We start from the raw sequence: 19,329 nt of genomic DNA on the forward strand, positions 1-19,329 counted from the left end.
GCTTTTATGAGGACCAGTTTGGACTTCATACCAATACAAATTCATCTGTACCCACCAGATCTTTTAACACCCAAAGATTTGCACACATATTAAAATAGCAAACTAGGTACATCGATAATGCTTCAATAATCCTGAACTCATTATCAAAGGTTCCATAATTAGTCATTATACACTCACTGGCTAAGTTTTAAGGATGGGATGGATCCTTGTTTGCATTCAGAACTGCCCTAGTTCTTCATGGCATAAATTCAAGAACATGTCAGAAACATTCCTTACATATTTAGGTCCGTATTGTCGTGACAGCATCACACATTCGTTTAATATTTGTTGGGTTCACACCCATATTGCAATCTCTGGTTCCATCCCATCCAAAAGGTGCTACTGAACTGGCCGGTAAGTGGGGAGGTCACAGTGAAACCTTGTGATACAATGCAGTATCCTGCAGGAATCAGCCATCAGAAAAAGGGGACACTGTGGTCCTAAAGGGATGGACATGTTCAGCAGCTGTACTCAGGTAGACTGTGGTGCTAGAATGAGCTGGAGGTGATAGGAGGAGGAGCCCTGATAAGTAGATTTATTTTCTGTGTGTTTGCGTGGGAAGTTATGGAGTTTGGCCAGCCTTAAGAGAGGAAATGACATCTACTCTGGGTTAAGAGACTCCAGCAGAACAAACCCACGCACACAGAAACAAATCCACACTCACAGTATAAACAAAAGCTTGAACGTTCATACAGAGGAACACTGCACAGCTGCACACATGACGTGTTTCAGACCTCTGGTTAAAAAAGAACGAACCTTGGCCTTGGCTGAATTAAAGCTCTTTGAGCCTTGTGATGGGAAAATGTTTATGGATCTAAACTTCTCAACAAGTGAAGACTGAACAGGATTAAGCTGATATAGATCAAGGATTGGTGAAGTCTTAAATGACCCCACATGTCAAATTTTAATCTCTTTAACTTTGCAGCAGTAATTAAAGCTGGAGAACTAGACTGTTTGACCTGAGCACTGATCCCCTTTAGCAATGGTTTAACAGACGTTACAGTTTCCAACGTACAAAAATAACCTTAAAACGCCTGCAACTTCACAAACTGGAAACTTGCCTCGGACTGGTTAGGCAGGTCAGTTGGGACCTGCATAGGTTCAAGACCTGACATATGTTACAACTCAGTATGGTGAAGCAACCTAAAGTCAGCTTGCAGCAGTTCACTCTCCTGAAAATTATCTTGGACATTTGTAGAGTGTTTAAAATCTGATGTTTTCCAGAAATACTGAATGTCATAGATCTAAACAACATTTCCATACCTCTACGTTTCTTAACCTGATATTTATCCAGAGGTCAGAGGTACAAAGCCTGCAAAAATCACAGGATGGATGGATGGATGGATGGATGGAGTATGAAGAGTTCGGCCAGGTTTAAACCACAGTGACCAGCTATCAGCAGAGAAATGTGGCTGTTGGAGGAAATCTCAGCAGGAAAGACCCATCATCTTATCACAGCCATCATTTATACCAAAGTCTCAGCAAACACACTTCCTCTCCTGGGAAAAAGATCAAATAAACACTGGAGGTCATGGCTGCAGGGAACCAGGAAAGATAGGGAAGGGATGAATGATTCAGGGACTAAACAAAAAATTTGAAACAAAATTACTGAAAACTGTCCTGAAAAAGATGTTTTAAACAAATGTAGAGGGAATTTTAATCAGAAAACATAAATGTTCTTTACTGATGTATAAAAAATAGTTTAAACTTAACAGGTGGTCAGTGGCAAAGCTTCTCCAGAATGATCAGAATAATAAAGAAGTGAACTTGGTGGAGCCCTCTCTTCTTCCCAAACCACCTCAGCTGAGTTGTTCCTATCCAGCGGAGTGGCAGCTCTACTGCTGTAGGGCAGATAGAGGAATACATACTGGACCCCTTTCAATTTAATTGGTAATAAAACCAAAGTTACATCAAGTGCTAATTTGTCTAAAGACGTTTTGTCTGCAGTACAGGTACAAGCCAAGTGATTTAATTGATGTTTTACTTCTTTAATAATAGACAGAACTTCCTCACATCCTGTGAGAAACCATCAGATATTTAGTGAAAAAAAATCCTGATCTGCTGAAAGAGAAGATAACAGTCATGTTTACCTAATGTTTTAATTTAAAACAGTTTGTTAAATTTAGTTGTTCTTCCCGGGTGGATTTAGTTTCTCCCAGAATGCCACCCCTGAGTCATTCCCTCGACTCTCCACTTTACTCGACTCTGAGCTCATTTGTCAGTTTAATGATCATGGAGCAGCTGTTATCTCCATCAACATGCAGCACGTGAGCAGCCAAAACGCTTTGAGTTTTTCTCTTGGCCACCTGGGAGCCAATTTTGTTTTCAGCAGACTTTCATTGCTGTGCCATTTTACTGGTTCTACTCTGACAACAGCAACGGAGAAAGTTTCCAGTCCGTGTTTTCACTGAGATGTTCCAGAAAACGACAGTCGGATCGATTTTGGCAAAACCTTTAACTAATTTTCAGATACGGCAACTTGCATTAATAAAAACAGGGTAAATTTTTCTTAGAAAGTGATTTTAATTTCAAACGATGGTTTTGGACGTATTTCTGAACGAAACCTCAAGAAAGAAAAGAAACATTTTATAAACTCTCACAGAAATAATCAGGGCAATAATTCTGCATCAGTCGTGGACCTGAAGACAAATTATTAACATGCATATCACTGGTCTGGATGCATACCAAGTTACATCCATATAGGCCATTCCTACTGGTTTACGGAGGAAGACACCCAGTTTTATTTTTAGTAGTGATGGCAGAAATGTAGCGTTAAAGAGAACGAATCATTTGGAAGAAGGCTTCAACTAATGATTATTTTGCTAATCGATTAGTCTGTTAACAATTGTTTCAGTTAATTGATTAACAATTGATAGCAAAAGGTGCTTAGTAGGAGACTTTTAGAGAATTTGAACCAGGTGAAGCTAAAGCTATGCTACTTGAGTTCTGGATAAAGAATATTTACCAACAAAGGTTTTTAATTTTAAATGCAAAATATATATATTTTTTACAGTTTTAATTGGGTTGTTCTTTGACCAAATGGCATGTTTTAGAGTCTGTACTTCAGTTAACGATTATTCGATTACTAAATTAGTTGACAACTATTTCAATAATCGATTAATCAGATTAATTGTTTCAGCTCTAGTTTGGAACCACTGATTCAGGAAAATAATTGATCGTTTGTCATTGAAACATCTGGTCGCCAAATAAATCAGCGATTTTATAATATATTCAATATTCACTCGAATGTTGTCGTTGTTTTGTGGTTTTACGGTGCTAAGATCTCTCCTGCTTTGGACAAAAAAGCTCTTAGGAAAATGGAAAAGACCATTCGAAGCGTACCGAAAACTGAACCGAAATGGGAGCTACGTACTGATGTTTTCCGAATGTCGGGTAGTAAATCAGCATTTGTTTTATTTTGAAGTAAAAAATAAGGAAAACCCATCATATTCACTTTTCACGTGTCAATTAATTTGTTTTCAGAAGCGGGCCAAATCAGCAGGCATGGTTCAAAACACTTTGAGGCATACATGAACGTAGCTTTCTCCTATCGATACGGAGCTCAGAACAACACTTCGGATCAACCGTTCCACATAGGTTCCGGTTATTACTGAAACATTGTTTTAGTACGAACCCCTCCAGCTAAACCAAAAAGATTCCTCTGAGGATAAACTGAACTGAAAACCTCTGCCAGGGCTTGCCACCCAGTCTGGGTCTATGGAGCTGTTGGAGGCAGTGTTACCATGTGAGAAATGTAGGATTATCGTACTAGAGACATAAAATTATCGTATTTTGAGGGAAATTATCATACACTCGTCATAACCAAAATAACAAGTCTGTTGATGTGTTGAATAGCGTCTAACAGACACTCGCAGCTTTGTGGCGTCAGAACGGAATGGATTTATCAACATCTGCAGCCCCACAGTGCCGGGCTCTGCTTCTTCTTCTTTTCTTTTCCTCGATCATGGGCGGGCGCAGTGGACTATTCAGCCAATCATGGCCGTTGTTCTGAGGCCAACGCATCACGTCACACGTAGGTCACATTTAGGCCCTGTCCCAATACCCACACTTACCCACCCTACGCCCCTCTATGAAGTCTGTACTTTGTACAAGTGCATGTAGGGGTTGAAGTGCGCAGGTTACAAGCGTGCAAAATTGGAGAATTACAGTAGGAGTTACGTCATCAACCTCTGCACCGTAACTGCAACATCAAAAAGAGCGGGAACCAGCGCTGTTTTCACAGTCTTGCTGCTAAAAAGACAATTTAAAATTGCAACAAGCAATTGTTTTGAGGAGAAGAAAGTGCAGGAATCGACGGAGGTTTATAAACCAGACTCTCGCCGCGCCAGTGTTTGTTTGAAAGGTAACTTCAGTGTTTTGGCCTAATGACTGCCCAGACTCACTCTGAACCCAGTGGTTTCTTACAATGTTGAGCCTGGAAAACCAGTAAAAAATATATTTGTCGGCTTGCTGACTAAAGTTTAGGCAGTTCTTGTTATTATGATTTGATGGCTGGTTACGTTGACGGTTGTGATTGGTTTTTGCTCAGAACGTCATGTGCAGCAGTAAATTGTGGGTAATATACTTCGGCGAAGTCCGCTTAGATGCGGGCTTCACCGAAGTGTGGATGTGGGGCACACAGGGGGTGGGGCTAAGGACGACTCTGGAGAATTGGGACACACTATGCACTCGAACCCATCAACGCGCAATTCAGGGACACAAGGGTGGAAGTACGAGTATTGGGACAGGGCCTTAGAAAAGCACGACTGGCTGGAATTTCCAGGATCTGTTTCCGAATCCGGACACAGATGCCTTCAGGGTTCACAAAAAAACTCCGACAGACTTTGGCGATTGGCTGATGGCAACTGATTGCAACCACACGTTCATGGAATGGTCAAATTATCGTACATTTGGCTTTTTTTAGGAATATTGATCGTACATCGTACAGAGAGCAAAATTGTCGTACAAATACGATAATTATCGTACACCTGGCAACACTGGTTGGAGGCAACCAGGCTGGAACCAGGGGGCTAACTCAATAGAAGGACATGTTAGCTAGCCAAACCATTGCTCTTTCTTGCCTGCTAGACCCAGTAACAGTAAGCATCGATTCCAACCTATTCATTTTCTTAAATACAAGCAATTAACTTGCATGTTTCAGCTGACCTACGCCTTATTCTGCTCCCAGTAGAGACCTTAACATGACTAGTTTTAATAAGTCTATGTATAATTAAGAAATTTCTTTTATTTGATTTAGATATTCTTATTATGTGCACAAATAAATGCAATTAAACGGGTATGGTTAAATTAATTTGGGCGTGAGCACAAAAATCTGTAAAATGTGAGAGGTAAACAAGACAAAGCAGACAGACAACTTGTCTGACTTAACAGAGCATTCGAAGCTTACAAAAACATTAAAATACTATTTTTTCCCCACTGGCCCATCAGAAACCCCCGGGACGGTCTCCTTGGCTGCTCGTGAACCTCTGTGTGTTACCTAAATTGAAGTACATCCATAATTTAGATATCATCTGCCTTTAAAATGCTCACTGTGGAGTAATCAGAAGCTCTCTCTGCCATGTTTGTTTTAAATAAGAGTGCAAACCGCTGTAGACTTCGAGATGGGACTCTCTACACACACAGCAATTTGGAGAAGAGCATTAATGTTTGTCAATAATTGAGAAGAATAAAGAGATAATGATCACATTGAGTAACGACAGACCTACAAGGTTAAGAGCTTGTTCACAGAATACTTTTCAGATTTCTGCAAGAACACTAATATTCATACATTATTTTTCTTCTACTTCACACTCCTGGTGCTTTGTGTTCGTCTATTAGATACAAGCCCACTAACATTTGATGATGCATAATATATCGACATTAACATTGGTATCGGCAGATGACAGCGGTGTGGTCGTTTTCTTCACGGTGTCGAAAGGTTAAGGAATGATATACGATATATATATGTGCACATATATTTATATTATATTGTAGATATGTTTATACTGTTTAATTTGTACTGTATTGCACCGACTACGCCAAAACAAATTCCTTGTATGTCCAAAAACGTACTTGGCAATAAAGCTTTTCTGATTCTGATTCTGATATGGGTAAATATCGGTTATCAACCATAGCAGGAATATTAATATCGGACATGGACATCAGTCTAAATTGCCATATTGGTGCATCCCTACTGAACATGTTTTAAATTTGTGGTTAAAATGTTACAAGATGTGAAAATGTTGAAGGGGTTTAAGTACTGTGTAGGGACCTGTGCAAAGTTACAAGTATTCCTCCCAAAAATGGCCAGACATCGGACTAAAAATCAGTGAAGATGCAGCAAAAGTCCAAAGAAAAACACTGAAGGAGCTTTGGAAAACCTGGAGACCCACTGATCAAGATCGGTTTAGAAGATAATGAGAACGCTTGAATTTCTTTACATTTAAATTTTCAGTAGTAAGCACAGTAGTATCCAAGTTTGATTACCATATTCTTCTAATGAAGGTACTAAAAAATACTGAGCTATTGAACCATAATCTGCAAACTATAAAACCACATCTGATAAGTTGTTATAAAGTTTTATCGATTTAAACATTCTAAACTTAACAGCAACAATGACTCTATATAAACCCTGAGGTTCTGCTTCTAATTGAGCCACAGTAAAACCAGCCAATCAACTGTCCACCTTTATACAACACACTCCTGCACCCCTACCGTTAAACATCAACCAGTGAGTGTAAACGCCTCAGCAAAAAGAATCAGTCAGCATGAAGCCAACACCTCTGCGCTCTCCACCATCTGCAGGTTTACTTTTAAAAGCAAAGCCCCTCATTAGTCTCCTGCTTTTGTCTCCACAGCCTCAAGTGTTTGAAAAGAAACCTCTCTGCACAACGCTGAGAAGCGAAACCTTCAACGTCCCATTTCTGAATACCTTTAATCTCTTCCAAGAACTTCTCAGAGAACTATCAAAATATCTGTGACAGGAAGCAGCCACTGCCTCCCCCACGTACTCCTCTGCTGGGAGAGCAATTGGAGACATCTTCTACGACGTTTGTTTACCCTTCAAACAAGGCCTAAATTTCTTACATTCCCAGTGGTTCCCCAAAAGCAGATAATTAAAAGGCACCGAGCTACAAGCCGCTTCAGTACGTATCTGAGCGAAGAGTGCGAGGCGCGGCCTTACACGTGCTGACAAACACATAAAAAGTCACTCACCTTGGTACGCAGGTCAAATATCAGATCTTTGATGGGTTCTCCAAGATGGTGTTTTTAAAAATTATCTGTAAATGAAAAAGAAACGATTAAATGTGAGAAAGACTCCATGATTATGGTATAACAGCAAATGAAAATCAGCAAAAAAGAGACAATACACAACATCAATAAACCTAACTAAACAAGACATGTGGGTCAAAAAATATATAAAATATATACAAATAATTTTTATATAACTAAACAATCTGTGTTAGCTTTCAACAACCTATATACCAAAAATCAACTGATTTGATACAGGAGTCAATACACCATAGCATACACCCAAGGTCTAATATATAGGTCTAATATGATCAAAAACTGGAAATAATGACATTTTTATTTCAGAATTTAATTATGTTGTTTCATTGGACAAAGAACACAAGCTGAAAATATTTTTGTTGCAATGTAGAATACTCTTCATTGCTGTTTTTTTTGTTTGGATAAATATATTTTACACCAACAGATGCAACTTTTTGGCCGGGACCATTACAAGTCAGTTAACTGGGATTTATTCAAATCATTGAAAGAACAAAGACTACTTGCTAAAAGCTTCACAGCAGTATCTTAAAAAAATTTTCAATTAAGCTATTATTCTCATAATGTTGGGTAATTATTTTGAACAGGTTTCAAAGTGAATTAATGGTTAGGTCAGGGTAGGGCTCTTTGGACCTTCCACCGTGGCTCTTAATAACTTTGGCTAAAAATGATACAGAAGCTACTAATGTTTTTAAATATAGATATAATAAATGCAAGTTTAAGCTGTTTTTCGGTTTGTTTGTTTTTTCTCGGAATAATTGTGTTGAATTTCCACAAACAAATGACTCAAAATAACAGTAATATTTTTTTAAATCTTTTTTTCTTGTCTTTAGGTTGGAAACTATATGCAATTTTTTATATCACGTACACAAATATAAACATCCCATAGACAAAAAGCATCCATCGTCTTTCTGCAAATAAGTTTTTTTTTATTTAAAAACCTAAAAATAAAAATAAAATGGTGGTTCTGTCCTACTAGATATTTCTCATAAATCATAAGTTGTCTTTTATTAAAAGGTCATGTAACATTTATGGCTCCAAATGAGGTTTATTAAAATGAACTACGGGCAAAAATGGCCCTTTGGATTGTAAAGGTTGCTGACCTCTAGTTTAGTCCAAAGAACATTTTTGAATTTTACAAGCTTGACAAGCACCACAGATATTGAGTAAGTAAATGTTTAACACTTGAATTATAGCCTGTCCCAAACTGCTTTGACCTACTCTAAAAATATATTACAACTGCAAATGTGTAGGACAAGAACAAGCAGCTAAAGTGCACTCTTTCCACTTATTAAAGTGGTGACGGTATATCCATTTATGATTACAGTATGCAAATCAGCATACATGTTTTTGCTAAACAATATAATCCTGAGTAGTAGTAGCGCTTTATTATTTTCCATCATCTCATCACAGTATTTTCTGACTTTATATTGATATAGGGAATAACCCGAACAGACAATGAACCCAGCAGTAACGCCGTTGTTTTTACGAACGCCCGGGATTCTATTAGATGTTTTATTTATCTTTACAAAATATGTTGTTTGATGTTTAAAGCGCAATGTATATGCTTCAGGCTTTTATTGTGAAGGTCTAAAGGAAGTGGTCTAGGTTATTTCGCTAGCTTAATTTAATACGCTTGTCAATATTATTTTGTCCATCCTGTCGAGTTCAAGCACACATTTTTTCATTAGGGTGGTAATTTAAACTGATAAGTTGAACACCAGACCATCTATAACATCGCAAACATCTGTATAATAGTTAGCTTACTTAGCATTAGCCGCTGGACAGCTAATGGCAGGTGGAGGTTGAAGTGTCGTTATCTCTGAATATAGAAGACCAAAACTTCTTCATAAAGCTTCCCTTGTGCTGATACAATGTCCAACATACTGCTATATTTAACATTCGGTGCTGCTTGATGGTTGAAACAGCTCCGCTCAACTTCTACTGCCCTCTGCTCCGACACGCCTGGGACAATGCGTTTAAAAGGAACAATGGGGGGGAAAAAAAAAGACTTTTTCATAGCGTGGCAAACAAATGCGGATTTAATGTTCAATTTATTTCGAAACAGTAAAACTAAACTGTAATGCTAAATAAATAATACTAGGTTTCTGCCAGTAGGTGCTTTCTACCCTACAACAAAATATCTAGTTTATGAAGCTGAAGCAGGAAAACACGCATGCGCCTGATCAACAGCTTAGAACTGCAATGCATAGATTGCATCTTATAGATGACACAAAGACATTTGCTTTGACTATTCTAATCATTCACTGATAATTATGGTTTCAAAGCCCACCCCACTATTGGTGGACATAAATGACCCCAGAATTCCATATTTTAAAACAAATCAGCCATCTCAGTTTTTAAGAACTAAAATATCAGTACTTATCAAGCTCAGATTTAAATAAAAAGGCGTCAACATACCTTGTTATCAGTTCATATCAGCAAATTAGGATATCATCCAAAAGTAAATTTATTTCAGGAACTGGATTCAAAAAGTTAAGCTCACATATACATTCATTACAGACACGGTGATGTATTCCAAGTGTTTATTTCTGTACGTTTAGAGGATTATGGCTCACAGCTAATGAAAACCCAAAATTCAGACGCTCATAAAATGAGATGACAATAGCAGCGGTTTATTTTTACACCTCATGGCTGCACTTTTGCCGCGGAAAAACATCTCGCTGAGCTGATTACAGACGTGGAGAAAAAATACACGGACTCTTTCATCATAATACTGGGAGATTTTAACAGGACAAACCTCTCAAATGAACTCCCCAAATACAGACAGCATATTAAGTGTCCCACCAGAGACAAAAACACACTGGACCATTGTTACACAGCTTTAAAGGACTCATATCATGCTGTTACCAGGGCTGCTCTGGGTTTTTCGGATCATTATCTAATCCACCTCATCCCAACCTACAGACAGAGACTAAGAGCTTCCAAACCCAAGGTTCACACTGTTAAGAAGTGGACGCTACAGGCCTGCTTTGAATGCACAGACTGGACTATTTTTGAAACCTCAGCCACTGACTTAAACCAACTAACTGATGTGGTGACATCATACATCAGTTTCTGTGAGGACATGTGTGTGCAGACCAAGACCTTCTGCACCTTTGGGAACAATAAGCCATGGTTTACTCCACACCTCAGGAATCTGCGCAGGGAAAAGGAAGAAGCTCACAGCAGTGGAGATTGGGCGCGTTACAGGCAGGCCAGGAACAAACTAACAAAAGAGATCAAAGCAGCCAAGAGAAGCTACAGTGAGAAGCTGAAGAACAGCGTTTCTACTGGTGACGCTTCGGCTGTATGGACTGGTCTGAGAAACCTGACTGCCTATAGGAGGCCCTCCACCCATCCTGAACAGAGTTGTCTCCTGCATGATAACAAAGAAAGATGGAGGACCTGATAACGTCTCCCCATCATGTCTGAAAGCCTGTGCAAATCAACTCGCTCCGATCTTCACAAGGATCTTCAACAAATCACTGGAGAAATGTGAGGTCCCTTCCTGCCTCAAACAATCCACCATCATCCCGGTTCCCAAGAAACCCACCATCGTAGGATTAAATGACTACAGGCCTGTAGCCCTGACGTCTGTGGTCATGAAATCTTTTGAGCGGCTGGTGTTGAAGCACCTGAAAGACATCACAGGCCCCCTGCTGGACCCCCTGCAATTTGCTCACCGAGCAAACAGATCGGCAGATGATGCTGTTAACTTAGGTCTACACTTCATCCTGCAACACCTCGACCATCCAGGGACGTACGCCAGGATCCTGTTTGTAGACTTCAGCTCGGCCTTCAACACCATCATACCAGGCATCCTCCACCAGAAGCTCACCCAGCTCAACGTCCCAGCCTCCACCTGTCAGTGGATCAACAGCTTCCTGACGGACCGACAGCAGCAGGTGAGACTGGGGAGCATCTTCTCCCGATCCAGATCAATAAGTACTGGTGCCCCCCAGGGGTGTGTTCTATCCCCACTCCTCTTCTCTCTGTACACAAATGACTGCACCTCATCGGACTCGTCCGTGAAACTCCTGAAGTTTGCAGACGACACCACTGTCATTGGACTGATCCAGGATGGTGATGAGTCTGCATACAGACAGCAGGTGGATCGGCTGGTACACTGGTGCTGTCAGAACTACCTTGAACTCAACCCACTCAAGACGGTGGAAATGGTGGTGGACTTTCGGAGAACACCACCCCCATACACCCCCCTCACCATCCTCAACAACACTGTATCGGCCGTGGACCACTTCAGGTTCTTAGGAACCACCATCTCTGAGGACCTGAGATGGTCTTCACACATAGGTTTGAAAGAAAGCCCAGCAGAGACTGTACTTCCTGAGGCAACTCAAGAAGTTCAACATTCTACAGGAGCTGCTGGTCATCTTCTACACTGCCATCATTCAGTCTGTCCTGTCTTCATCCATCTCAGTGTGGTTTGGATCATCCACAAAACAGGACAGGTCCAGACTGCAACGAATAATCAGGACTGCAGAGAGAATAATCAGAGCTGACCTTCCCTCCATCCAGGACTTATACAGGTCTAGGGTCAAGAAAAGAGCTGCTAAAATCTCTGCAGACCCCACACACCCTGCACATAATCTGTTTAGAGTTTTACCTTCAAGCCGCCGCTACAGAGCACTGTTCACTAAAACCAGCCGCCACAGAAACAGTTTCTTCCCCCAGGCTGTTTCTCTGTTGAACATTCAATAAAGTACAAAACAACAGCATACAGATGTTGCAAATGCACCTTTTTTATTATATATGTGAATATTGTACATTGTAAATATGTATATTCTGTAATACAAAAACAAACCGAAGAGCAAAGTGTACCGGAGTCAAATTCCTTGTTTGTATGTACGAATTTGGCAATAAAGCTGATTCTGATTTTAAAAAAGGAAAAGAAAACAGGAGTTAATTACAGGAATGTTAGGTTATGGCTTACACAATCACAGGACAGGGAAGACTGTTGACTTAATTAATTGTTGCAGCAGAAAGTTAATGGCACCCTCCACAAGAAGAGCAAGCCATAAAAGGCAGTTGCTAAAGAAGCTTGATGTTTACAGAGTGCTGCATGCATGCACATTAATAGAAAGCTGAGTGAAAGGACAAAGTCTGGCAGAGAAATGTGTACAAACAGCAGAGATAGCTACAACCTTAAGGAGGCGTTAACTGAGGCTGGAGTCAGAGCTTGCACAGCCACCACACACTGATTTATCCAGAACATGGGATAAGACTGTCATATTCCTTTTTGTTAGCCATTCCTGAACCACAGACTACATAAGCGGCATTTTACGGACTAAAGTGAAAAAGAACCAGACTGTTGCTCAGTGGTCCAACATCCTGTTTTTAGATGAAGGTAAATGTTTCATTTCATTTTAAGGTCAAGTTCCCAGAGTCTGGAGGAAGAGTGGAGAAGCAAAAAATCTACACTGCTTGAAGTCCAGCATGTTTCCACCGTCTGTGATGATTTGAGGGGCCATGTCATCTGCTGGTGTTGGTCCACTGGGTTTTCTTAAGTCCACAGTCAACACAGCCATCTCGCAGGAACCTTTAGAGCACCTCATGCTTCCTTATGCTGACAAGCTTTATGGAGATACTGATTTTATTTTCCAGCAGGACTTGGTACCTGCCCACACTTCCAAAGGTACCAAAACCTGCTTCAATGACTATGGTGGTACTGTGCTCGGTTGGCCAGCAAACTGGCGTGACATGAACCCCATAGAGAATCTATGGAGTATTGTCAAGAGAAAGATGAGAGATACCAGAACCAACAATGCAAATGAGCTGAAGGCTGCTATCAAAGCTGGGCTTTCATTACACCTCAGCAGAACCACAGACTGATGACCTTCATGCCACGCCGCATTGATGCAGTAATTTCTAGAATTGCACCGCTCAAGGTGGCAGCAGGTTGGAGTAGCTCTGTTACTTTTGATTTTGATTTATTCTGATTTATTCTTTTTTGGGAATACAGACAAGACAGACTCCTGTCATCTGCAGAAATACTCGGATGATTCTGCAGTTGTTGGTGGATCAGAGTTGGACAAGAAGCTGAGTACAGGAAGGTGGTGGACCACTTTGTGGCACGGTGTGGAAACAATCATCTCATTTTGAACGTGACTAAAACAAAGGAGATGATTGTAGATTTTAAGAGAAACAGGAATAAGTCAAAAACTATTTCTATCATGGGAGAAGAGGTGGAGGTGGTGGAGAAGTATAAATACCTCAGTGTTCACCTGGACAACAGACTAGAGTGGAGATGCAACTGTGAAGCCATCTACAAGAAGGGACAGAGCAGACTGTACTTATTGAGGAAGCTCAGGTCCTTTGGTGTTTGCAGCAAGATGCTGCAGATCTTCTATTAGTCTGTTGTGGAAAGTGTGATCTCTTCTACCATCATCTGCTGGGGAAGCAGCATCAGAACCAGGGACTTAAAAAAGCTCAACAAGCTGATAAAAAAGGCTGGTTCTGTTCTGGGGACTCCTCTGGAACCTCTGGAGATCATTGTGGAAAGATGGATTCTTCATAAAATGAAGAACATTATGGAGAACCCTGAGCATCCTCTTCATGACACTGTCCTACAACAACAGAGTCTCTTCAGTCAGAGGCTTCTTCAGATCTGCTGTAAGACGGAGCGCAACAGGAGATCCTTCCTGCCCACAGCCATCAGCATCTACAACGGCTCTTTGAGGAAACCTTCATAATATGAGCTATAAAAACATTTAATTTCCCTTTGGGATTAATAAAGTATTTTTTAATTGAATTGAATAATTCATTCAAAGGATCCCCAACCAAGTACTGAGTGAATAGACTATACAGAACATAGAAACATTGACGTAGGACCACATTTCTGTATTTAAATATATTTTATTGGTATTTGACAATATTTAAATTCTCTGAGAAACTGAACTTTGGTTTTCATTATTGGCAAGCCATAGTAATTAAAATGACTAGAAACACTGTGTGTAATGCATCTGCATAATATGATTTTAACTTTTTGAACTGATTTACTAAAATAAATGAACTCTTAGATGATCGAGAGAGATCAGGTTCACCCAGACAAGCCAAAGTGAGTAATACTGGAATCCGATTCTGGTCTGTTGAGCCTGCTGACCATGTTGGAACTCTAAATCAATCTAAAACTCTTACGGGTTTTAAAAATCTGCGCCAAGATAGTTATTCACAGGAGCAAAAGCAGGTCTACACATCCAAATAATTAACTTGGCCTCAATAAGTTCACTCCTTCTGCTCAGAGCCAATGAAATCTGTAAATGTTAGGGGAACTAACAGTGTTCTTTAACCCATCTTCTCTGCTCACCTCTCTGGTTTTTACCTGCAGGCAGATTCTACAGCATAGGAGTCCGGTCCTGGTTTCTTCAGGTGCCTCTGTTCCTGCCCAGCAGCCAGTCACACACCTTGATGAGCTGTCTCTTAGCTCAGAACAACATTCAGACTTCTCGCTGCAGAAACCAGTCTCTGAAGGTGCTGGAGGAAAACAAAAATCAAACTCTTAAGGTTGTTAGTTTTCCTTTTTGGTTTCTGATTTTTTTAATTTTTTTTATTTCACGTGTGGATGTCATTACTGAAGCACCTGGACCTCAACGGATTTTGATCAACCTGGAACTACACTGCCCCCTAAAGGCCAGGGGTCTCGTTGCATTTTACTAATTTGTATTTAGTTTTTATTTATATTAGGCAAAAAACACTAGCATTTATTTCGAAAATAACCGGACAAATTCATTAGTTAGATGTATACTGTTGAATTCATCATTAAGAAACAAAAAATAAGATAATTTGTATTCTTTGGAATCAAAAAATGGGTCTAAAGGATGGAAAACTCCTGTTGCTCTTCTTGTTGTCAAAGGCTGCAGACACTGGTTACTGATTAGATCATAAATCACTTGATCAGTTTATTTTTTTTTAAGCTGGAGGGGTTTGGCTATAAAACCATTTAAAAAGACAGTAAATTAGATTTTTATATAAAAACGTTTTTATTACAAAAACTTAATTTCTATCAAACAAACGTGGTGTTGCAGTTGTACTTCTTTACGTTCACCTAAATGGAAAAAGTTTCCTTTTTGTAAGACTGATCTTAGCTTGTCTGCATAAAAAAAATAAATCACTACTCATCGGCAATGAAGATGTCAGCAGGTGTTCCACAATGATCTACCCTTGGCCCAGAGTTGTTTATACGTTCAATTAGTAATCTTCCTTTACATACAAAGTGTGACAAAGGTGCCAAATTAACTAGCAATCCTCATGTTAAAGCGTGGCTGGAGCAGTACTTTCATGTGTTTTTTTGGATTCGCTGTGAGGTTCCTAAGTCATTCTGCAGTTATTTTGGTAGTTGCAGCTCTATCTAAATGTCCACACTGGTTTCCGCTCTTAATCAGCTGTTCTCATCCTCACTCATTATTTTAACCATGACTGACAAAAGGTCAAGAAAGATAAAACAAATGTGCTCCATCACATTGTGATAGTTCCTGTTAGCACTTAATGAAAACAAAATATGACAAAGCATCACATTTTGTCAATGTTAAAAATTAGATTATCAGTGAAGGCTGCTGTTTAAAGTGATATGTAGCATAAAATAGTTTTCAGTGCATCACATAGTCAATTTAAATAGTTTAGTAACCCTAATTGACAGCAAAGGCCAAATCGAGGCACCTTGGAACATAAAGTCCAATTCAAACCTGAGGATACATTAGAATTTAATCAAATACGGAAAATCACAGAAAACAAAACAAAACTCCTTTTGCATAAATGGAGCAAACGTGTTTGCAGGCGGTCCTCAGAAAAGAGAACTTGTTTCTTAGAAGTCCTACCAAGCTGTTTTTCCACATTTAATTTGGATGTGAAGCACAATTTTAAAGGAAAACATCAGCATTCTTATATGTATGTATAGGGTTTTAAATTTACCAGATTTTAGTAAATCAGTTAAAGATGTGAGGAAAATAGTTCCACCTTTAGTCCTAAACCTTTACCAAAAATATCCACATGCCTTATTTAGAAGTACCATAGAGAATTTTTGTCCTTGTTGACATAACAAGATGTTCTTGCAGTGTTGTTGAAGCTTCAGAATGTAAATGAGAGACAGATAACAGAAGGTGCAAATGTGCAACCTTACGCTTTCTGTTGACAATCTTTCTTCTCAAAATTGGTCAAGTTTAGTGTTGCACCGATATCAATATCCAGTAACCATATTGCTGTTATGGCTGATAACCAATATCTAGCGGTATTATATATGTGTTATATATATATCCCTACCCTCTTAATGTCGTGAAAAAAATTGACCACACCATTGACATTGCTTCTCTGCTTCAGTTAAACATCCCACAATCCCACACTGCACCACTATCACTGTCAGATGACCAAAAAAATACCACATGGCCACCCCCCTCCCAAAATACATACACAAACAGCAACAAGACGGTAATAAACATCGGTTGTTAATATTGACCCAGTTTTACTTATGGGGCCGATACTGATACATTGAAAATTAACTAACATTTACCAACACAGATGTTAATGCCGACATAAAGTAAAATTCCTTTTTAACTGGTTGGTTTTCTGGTATAAAATAAGATTTCCTGAGGAGAAACCAGTTTTGAATTATGTTCAAACAGAAGGTTGAGTCCACGTTTTACCCATCCAGGTGTTGAAGGCGAAGCTGAAGAATCTGAAGGTAATTATCCATCTTTCCATCTACTTTGTACAATGCACCAATACCACAGGGACGGATGCAGTCCAACAACATCATACTGCTGCCACCATGCTTCACAGCTGATACGTTCCTAGGTTTGAATCTAAATACATTTCTTGTTGTAATGACCAAACTGCTCAATCTTTTCTCCAGAAGACATTTGGCTGAACCAGGTCCCAGTTTTGGAGCAGGGGGTTATTTTACAGTGGGAACCTCCTGGTTCAAGGTGATGTAAAAACAGACTTCACTGTAGACGGTGACGCTTTCCCTTCATCTGAAGGGAGACAATGTAGGTCTGGTTGAAACTTGGATATAATTCAGTGTTCCAGCAGGACAATCATCCCAAACACACAGTAAATTTTGTTTTGGAAAAGAGAAAACAGTCAGTTTCCACAAACCGCAATCTCAACCCTGCAGAAAAGTTATGGATTATGTTCAAACCGGCACCAGGAAGCCACCCAATTTAGATAGACTACCAATTCTACCAAGAGGAGTCAAATATCCTGCCAGAATGAGACCAGAAGGTTGTTGATGCTTTCAAAACGCATGGTCGAGGTGCAACTTGCTAAGGGACAATCATCAAAATATTAGCCATTTGTGTAGATTTGACTTTGTGTCAACAAAGAAAATATAGAATAAATTCTAAATTGTGCACCAAATTCTTAGTTTTGAAAATCATTTCACTTGCTCGTTATATCATCCACTCTGGAAAACTCCAGCTCAACGCATCATAAAATTAGCCAAATATACACATCCCTGAGGAGCAGATCTAGTTTTACTTTAATTCATTACAACTGCATTTAGTAAATTAGTAATTGGGTAGGGAAGAAAACACAAGACAATGGATTTGTTAAAACATGAGCAAACACATTTGGTTATCTCTGCAGACCAGAGCTCCTTTAAGTCCAAAACAGATTAATTAAATATAAAATATAGTAAACAGAAGTTTCAGTAGACTCACAAGTACCACAGAGATCTGACCAAAAAGAAAATGGTAAATAAATGCATTATTCCTAGGATAAAAATCCATAAGATAAATGAAGTTTAAACCTAAAGAGATTTCAGAAGAAATGTTAAAACTGAATATTGTTGAATCTGAGCTGAAATCGTCTGAGACCTTCAGAGAAAATGGAATAATGATACTGTGCTTTCAATCTGACCTCAAACTCAGTGAGTTCCTGTTGCTCCTGTAGGCAAATTAAAGCCTGATGCTGCATAATGCAAAACACCTTCAGCAGTCCTTTCACATTAACACAGCAATATTTTCTGCACTTTTTCTCCGACTGAGCTCCACCTCCCATTTAAATAGGTAATGCTGTGTTACACAGCTGCTTGTCACCTGGAGCTGATAGGGACCTCCAGATTCTGGAGGGGATTTTCCTTTTTGCTTTGGTTTTGATTGCTCCAGCTTGCAAAAGATTTGGTTCACTGGCCTTGTACATATAGTAGTCTGTAGATATGTCTGTGATGAATGGAGCTCCACAGATACGTTCGCCCTCTGAACACCTCAATTCTGCTGCTGTCCAACACCACATCCGGTCCATTTTCAGCTGCTCAGTTTACAGAGATGATCTGGAGACATCAGACCGTCACCAGAGATTTGCAAAAGCGAATGAAACTCAAGAACCTTCAATGTGGCAGAACTTCATAGGAAATATTGTGTTCATTTGTGTACTGGGACACAGCTTAAAAGAACAATCTTTACAGTTATAGGAAGGCTTATTATAATAAGATATACACAGTTGAAACCTATATACATACACGTTATAAAAAAATATTCTCTGTCTGACATTGAATCAGAATAAAATTCCTGTTTCAGGTCAGTGAGGTTTAACAAAATTAACTATATTTGATAACTGCCATAATGACAAAGAGAGAACAGTTTTATTTCCTTCTTCAAATTCAGAGGTTATGTAAACTTCCGATACATTAAATGGAGACCCACCTGTGGATGCAGGTAAAGGCGATACCTCAAACACACTGCTTCCTTGTGCAACATCTAGGAAAAATCCAATGTCTTTTATTATCAAATTAAATTAAATTCAGTTTATTTATAAAGTGCCAATTCACATTACATGTCATCTCAGGGCACAAAGTTAATTCAATGGAATCATACAGATTTTAGGTCAGGTACAGACATTCCAGTTGATCCTAGTTATCAAACAATGCAGTCAAATTCAGTTCCTTATTCATAGTGGTTAAAGGAAACTCAGCAGACTGCATCGAGTCAGTGACTTGTAACAGTCACTCCTCCTGGATGAGCATGTAGAGACAGCGGAGAGGAAAAACTC

The 19,329-nt window shown here is 39.4% G+C and overlaps 1 protein-coding gene across 3 annotated transcripts in view; it reads right to left on the reverse strand.

Annotated features, from left to right (window-relative positions):
* si:dkeyp-23e4.3 (rho GTPase-activating protein 7) overlaps positions 1–19,329 on the reverse strand; it is a 193,214-nt gene that overhangs the window by 119,889 nt on the left and 53,996 nt on the right. The window contains exons 5-6 of one of the 3 annotated variants that reach the window (XM_047378659.1): positions 14,669–14,820; positions 7,255–7,319 (exon numbers count right to left, since the gene is read on the reverse strand). The gene's annotated coding sequence lies outside the window, so the exon portion shown is untranslated. Of the gene's footprint in view, positions 1–7,254; positions 7,320–9,093; positions 9,275–14,653; positions 14,821–19,329 lie in introns of those variants that run through there. The other 2 variants (XM_047378658.1, XM_047378660.1) reach the window with 2 other exon arrangements.

Source organism: Girardinichthys multiradiatus, chromosome 11 (genome assembly GCF_021462225.1).
Source record: "Girardinichthys multiradiatus isolate DD_20200921_A chromosome 11, DD_fGirMul_XY1, whole genome shotgun sequence".
Classification (NCBI taxonomy): Eukaryota; Metazoa; Chordata; class Actinopteri; order Cyprinodontiformes; family Goodeidae; genus Girardinichthys; species Girardinichthys multiradiatus.